A 6,486-nucleotide genomic window follows, 5' to 3' on the forward strand; every position below is an offset into this window, starting at 1 on the left:
ACAAGTAGATCCAGAGCTGATGAAGCGGCTGGGCCAAAGCCGAAAGGACGCTCAGTTGCGGATATGCCTGGAAGCAAAAGGAAAGTCCAATGCTGTAAAGAAAAATATTGCATAGGAACCTGGAATGTTAGAAACATGAACCTTGGTAAGTTGGATGTGGTCAAAAATGAGATGGTAAGAATACAGGTGAAACTCGGAAAATTAGAATATCATGGAAAAGTTCATTTATTTCAGTAATTCAACTTAAAAGGTGAAACTAATATATGAGACAGACTCATAACATGCAAAGCAAGATACGTCAAGCCTTTATTTCCTTTCACTTCCAGGCATATCCTCAACTGAGCGAACTTTCGGCTTCATCAGCTCTGAATCTACTTGTACTACGTGTTATTCTCCTGACTTGCTAAGGCTTGAAAGGTAGTGGCTTTCATAAAGCTATTAAACATCTCTCATTTCTTATACTTCAATGAACTGACCAAGGTCTTCGATGAACTGACCTGACCAAGGTCTTAGAGAAGTATTTTCCTGCTGCTTTAAATCCTTTTCAACTGGGGAAGCCCTAGAATTGAACCTTGGCCCCCTTGTATGCATTTTCGCTAGGTGGCTTTTCCTGTTAAGGGACATCTTACTCTGCCTGACCACATGGTATGCTAATTATCTAGTTACCAGGATATAATCACATGGTTGCATGCAAAGCTAAGGAGACACACTTATTGCTGTAAAACTTAACTTGCTCTTCTTTGCCAGGTGAACATCCCCAAAACCTGCAGGACTTACTGCAAGAAGTGTGGGAAGCACCAGCCCCACAAAGTAACCCAGTACAAGAAGGGCAAGGAATCTTTGTATGCTCAGGGTAAGTTGCAGAACTATACATTTTACAGTGGTGACTCGCAAGACGAAAAGAATCCGTTCCGCGATTCTCTTCGTCTAGCGGTTTTTTCGTCTTGCGAAGCAAGCCCATTGACAGCTTAGCGGATTAGCGCTACAGCGGTCTAGCGGCTTTTCACGATCAGCTGTTAAGCGGGTTATCAGCGGAACAGCTGATAGGCGGCTTGGCGGCTTAGGAAAAGGGGGGGGGAAGCGGAAAAAAACCGCGGGGACGCGCAAGATTTTTTCGTCTTGCGAAGCAACCCCATAGGGAAATTCGTTTTGCGAAGTGCCTCCAAAACGGAAAACCCTTTCGTCTAGCGGGTTTTCCGTCTTGCGAGGCGTTCGTCTTGCGGGGCACCACTGTACTCTCAATTTCTTGGAATCACAAAGAGCATGCCTGCAATATTGTAGAAATGGTACTTTTTTTGAAACTTGGATTGCCATCTGTAAAACGGTATTTGAGCATATCTTTCATTAATTTAAGGAAATGCGGGAGGAGTACAGAGCATTGTGCCATGTGGGAAATACGGAATCAGCTCATGTCGTGAAGACATGAAGTGTTCTACTTCATTAAGTGGATTTTGCTTTTACTTTGCAGTGTTGGCCTTTATGTGCATAACCCATACAAAATGTGGGGGCGGGGGGGGGGGATAAGGGAATACAGAGGTTCCCTTAACATTTAAAAATAAAGATTCTGCCTGCATATACCTCATCACACAACACTATCCTAGTAAAGTAGATAAACACCACCTGGTTTGTGAAACCTCAAAACCTCAAAAAAAGAAAAATAGGCAAGGTAAGCTGTTCTGAGAATGTGTGGCAGGAGGAAACAGTTGCATGTTGTAGTAACACAGATAGCCAACCTACCTAATGGTGAAGTTGGTTGTTCTTGTGTCCTTGTAGTGTTTAGGGGGGTTGAGTTTCAAGTAGACTTCACTGTTATCTGAAGGATGTAATTTCTTCCCATTAGGAAAGCGGCAATATGATCGCAAGCAGAGTGGCTATGGTGGCCAAACAAAGCCCATCTTCCGCAAAAAGGTGAGCCTGACTGTAAGGCTATGGAAACTTGTATGGTACAACTTGAAGCTGAGTATGCTGGTGTGGAACTGGAGAATTCCTGTTGCGGGTTTATTTCAGGAATTAATATGAATGAATGAATGAATGAATGAATGAATGAATGAATGAATGAATGAAAGAAAAATCAGAACTTCTGGGACTGGATCTTCCTTTTTAGGATCTCAGCTTAATTGTGGTCACTTTTCATTTTCACAGAATACTAATCTGACTGATTGCCTCACATTTTCACTTTTCTGATTCCCTTTCTTCCTTGTAGTGAAGGTAGAGGACAAATGTTGAGATAGGCCTTTGTCAGGGCCTGAATAGACTTTATTTTCTGTTTCAGGCAAAGACCACAAAGAAGATTGTGTTGAGATTTGAATGTGCGGAGCCCAATTGCAGGTCAAAGAGGATGCTGACCATTAAGAGGTGCAAGCACTTTGAGTTGGGAGGCGACAAGAAGAGAAAGGTACAATCCTTTGCTAAGTCATGTTCTGTGCAATGCTGGCCCCATCCTTTAGTATCCAAAATGATGCTGCCTGTCTTGCTAATTGTGGGTGTTTGTTGTGACAGTGGGAGATGATAGCTGTCCTTTGGACCATTAAATTGATTGTAAAAGTGGGTTTGATATAGTGCGATGACAGAAAAGAGTTGGAGGAATAAATAAGTGAAAACAAATCAGGATATGTACACCTTTCTTATGCACCTATCTTGTTTTAGGGCTTCCCTCAGGAGCCTTAATTTTTGTAGGAGTGCAGTGGATTCAAATAGTATGAAAAACTATACTTTTCAGGGTGCCTTATATGGGACCTACAATCATACAGGTTTGAAATCATTGTCTAGGTTTATCTTTAGTCTTTGGGAGTGGTCCTGGTTAGCTGATAGCAAGTGATGAGCCTCTTTTGCAAATGGGTGGTGGTGGGGAAGCTGTTGTTGTTGTTTAGTCGTTTAGTCGTGTCCGACTCTTCGTGACCCCATGGACCAGAGCACGCCAGGCACCTCTGTCCTCCACTACCTCCCGCAGTTTGGTCAAACTCATGCTGGTAACCTCGAAAACACTATCCAACCATCTCGTCCTCTGTCGCCCCCTTCTCCTTGTGCCCTCCATCTTTCCCAGCATCAGTGTCTTCTCCAGGGAGTCTTCTCTTCTCATGAGGTGGCCAAAGTACTGGAGCCTCAGCTTCACGATCTGTCCTTCCAGCGAGCACTCAGGGCTGATTTCCTTAAGAATGGATGCATTTGATCTTCTTGCAGTCCATGGGACTCTCAAGAGTCTCCTCCAGCACAATAATTCAAAAGCATCAATTCTTCGGCGATCAGCCTTCTTTATGGTCCAGCTCTAACTTCCATACATCACTACTGGGAAAACCATGGCTTTAACTATACGGACCTTTGTTGGCAAGGTGATGTCTCTACTTCTCAAGATGCTGTCTAGGCCTGTCATTGCCCTTCTCCCAAGAAGCAGGCGTCTTTTAATTTCGTGGCTGCTGTCACCATCTGCAGTGATCATGGAGCCCAAAAAAGTAAAATCTCTCACTGCCTCCATTTCTTCCCCTTCTATTTGCCAGGAGGTGATGGGACCAGTGGCCATGATCTTCGTTTTTTTGATGTTGAGCTTCAGACCATATTTTGCACTCTCCTCTTTCACCCTCATTAAAAGGTTCTTTAATTCCTCCTCACTTTCTGCCATCAAGGTTGTGTCATCTGCATATCTGAGGTTGTTGATATTTCTTCCGGCAATCTTAATTCCAGTTTGGGATTCATCCAGCCCAGCCTTTCGCATGATGTATTCTGCATATAAGTTAAATAAGCATCGAGACAATATACAGCCTTATTGTACTCCTTTCCCAATTTTGAACCAATCAGTTGTTCCATATCCAGTTCTAACTGTAGCTTCTTGCCCCACATAGAGATTTCTCAGGAGACAGATGAGGTGATCAGGCACTCCCATTTCTTTAAGAACTTGCCATAGTTTGCTGTGGTCGACACAGTCAAAGGCTTTTGCACAGTCAATGAAGCAGAAGTAGATGTCTTTCTGGAACTCTCTAGCTTTCTCCATAATCCAGCGCATGTTTGCAATTTGGTCTCTGGTTCCTCTGCCTCTTCTAAATCCAGCTTGCACTTCTGGGAGTTCTCAATCCACATACTGCTTGAGCCTACCTTGTAGAATTTTAAGCATAACCTTGCTAGCGTGTGAAATGAGTGCAATTGTGCGGTAGTTGGAGCATTAGTTACCACATGTAGACCTGACTTAGCTAATGCTGTGGGGATTCTTAGCAGAAAAGTGAATTCTCCCACTGAGCATGATTGGGCAGGTGTAAAGAGGGTGGTGCGATATTTGAAGGGTACCATGAATTGCAAATTAAGGTTACCAGCCGTCAGAGATCCTAAGTTGGTTGGGTATACTGGTGCAGATTGGGCTGGGGATAATGCTGACTATAAATCAACAAGTGGTCATGTTTTTATGTTCGGGGATGGACCTGTTGCATGGGGCAGTTATAAACAGAGCTGTGTAGCATTATCTTCCACAGAATCAGAATACGTTGCAGCAACAGAAGCCTGCAGAGAGATCGCCTGGCTTGATCAACTCATAAAGGACTTTGGGTTGGTGAGAAAAGGGCCTGCCAGCTTGCTGGAGGACAATCAAAGTTGCCTGAAGCTGACGCAGAGTGAGAATTTCCTGGCCAGAACAAAACACATTGGGGTTAAATACCACTACATAGGCCAGATGATCCAGGATGGAATAGTGGAACTATCCTACTGCAGCACCAATGAGATGACTGCTGACATCCAGATGAAGCCCCTACCAAAACAACAACAACAACAACAACAAATGTTTATTCGGCTATTACGCCCATCATGAAGCACAACACAACAAAACAAATCAAATAAAACAGCGGACTCATACAAACCACAAGTAGTATAACACAGTTCACACTCACAAGGACGGATATTAGCCATTCATAAAAAAGTTTAAGATTAAGATTAAAAAATTTGGCACTACACTAAAAACAATATCTGATGTCATTATAGAAAATTCTTGTGACTATCAATAATCAGCTAACATTCCGTTCCGTCTCTTGTGCGAGAGGACGGCTGTTAGGAATTTAGCAACCTGTAGGGTAATATAAGGATCCACATCTTGAAGTACCCAGGCAAGCTGTAAGTCTACTGGTTTGTCAGCCATAGGCTGGATTATGGGGTTTAGAATACTAGCACGGGCTGAACTGTACAAAGGGCAGATAAACATAACATGATGTAGAGATTCAGATGTTTTCATTTCACAAGCACACATTGAAGGGACTTGGCCCTTAGTGAATCTATGTCTCAGCACGTTTGTTGGAAAAACATTGAACCTAGCTCTAATGAAGGCATAACGGTGAGACACAGCCATAAGCGATGTTAAGTAGGACGGAGCGCGGTAGATAGGGGTTATGCCGAAATTTAACGGCGAGCAGGCTCCACCACCAGCTACGAAATTTTGGTATAGCTCCACATCATCCAGCCTTTGATTTATACACCTTTTTGCCACATTTAGATCCAGTTTGAGCAATTCAGTGGGCGAGATCTCATAGGACAGCAATTTGGCATGGATTTTTCCTGACCACAAATTTGTGAAGTCATCCCGCCACATGCATTGAATTAGATAGTGGTTCGGGAGTTTATGCCATAGGGATATCCAATAGATCAAAACTCTCCTCCATATGACTAACTCCACTGAGGGGATCTTCATTTCTAAGCGAATGGCCGCATTACTTACGCATGTTGGTAATTTTAAAAGTCGGCGTAAGAATTGGCTTTGAAGTGTCTCTAAAGGTGAGAGGTTTGCAAAGGCAGCCCATAAAGGTGCAGCATAGGCCATTGTGGCCATCACTTTGATGCTATACACTTTCAAGGCCGCAGGGATGAATAAGGCCCCCTCAGAGTAGAAAAAACGGAGGAGGGAGTGTGATAGGGCTTTTGTCTTGTTTTGAAGATATTCAATGTGCGCTTTCCACCCTAAATTATATTGAAAATAAATTCCTAAGTATTTAAATTTATGTACTTGTTCGATTTTCGTGCCCTCCAGCTTCCAAGAATAAAGTTTTCGACTCCTTGAAAATATCAGTACTTTAGACTTGGTGTGGTTGATAGACAGATGATTAGAAAGGCAATATGTCGCAAAAATCTTTAATGCCCTCCTTAAACCCACTCTAGAGTAAGAGAGTAGTACCGCATCATCTGCGTAGAGAAGTAAAGGACAACGGTAATCAGCTATGCGAGGGGTGTGGATAAATTTTTGTGCGACGGCTAATGGGTTCCTCATATCACTGATAAATAAGTTAAAAAGAAGCGGCGCTAAAATACAACCCTGGCGTACACCCTTATTTACTGGCACTGGGTTAGTCAGGTCTCCAGCAGGGGATAATCTCACCCTGGCCACGGACCCGGCATGAAGTTGGGAGATAAGCCACAGGAGCCTTCTATCTATTCCCCAGCAGGCAAGTTTATCCCATAGCAATTTCCTCGGAATACTATCAAATGCAGCTTTCAAATCTATGAAAGCTGCGCAAAGTTGGC

At 43.3% G+C, this 6,486-nt stretch overlaps 1 long non-coding RNA gene across 1 annotated transcript; it reads left to right on the forward strand.

Annotated features, from left to right (window-relative positions):
- The first annotated feature begins 752 nt into the window (after positions 1 to 752).
- Positions 753 to 2,390, forward strand: LOC144326372 (uncharacterized). The gene is made up of 3 exons (XR_013391493.1): positions 753 to 853; positions 1,841 to 1,908; positions 2,273 to 2,390. It is a non-coding gene; the product is annotated as an uncharacterized LOC144326372 (long non-coding RNA).
- Positions 2,391 to 6,486: the final 4,096 nt, after the last annotated feature.

Source organism: Podarcis muralis, chromosome W, assembly GCF_964188315.1.
Source record: "Podarcis muralis chromosome W, rPodMur119.hap1.1, whole genome shotgun sequence".
In the NCBI taxonomy this organism is placed as follows: Eukaryota; Metazoa; Chordata; class Lepidosauria; order Squamata; family Lacertidae; genus Podarcis; species Podarcis muralis.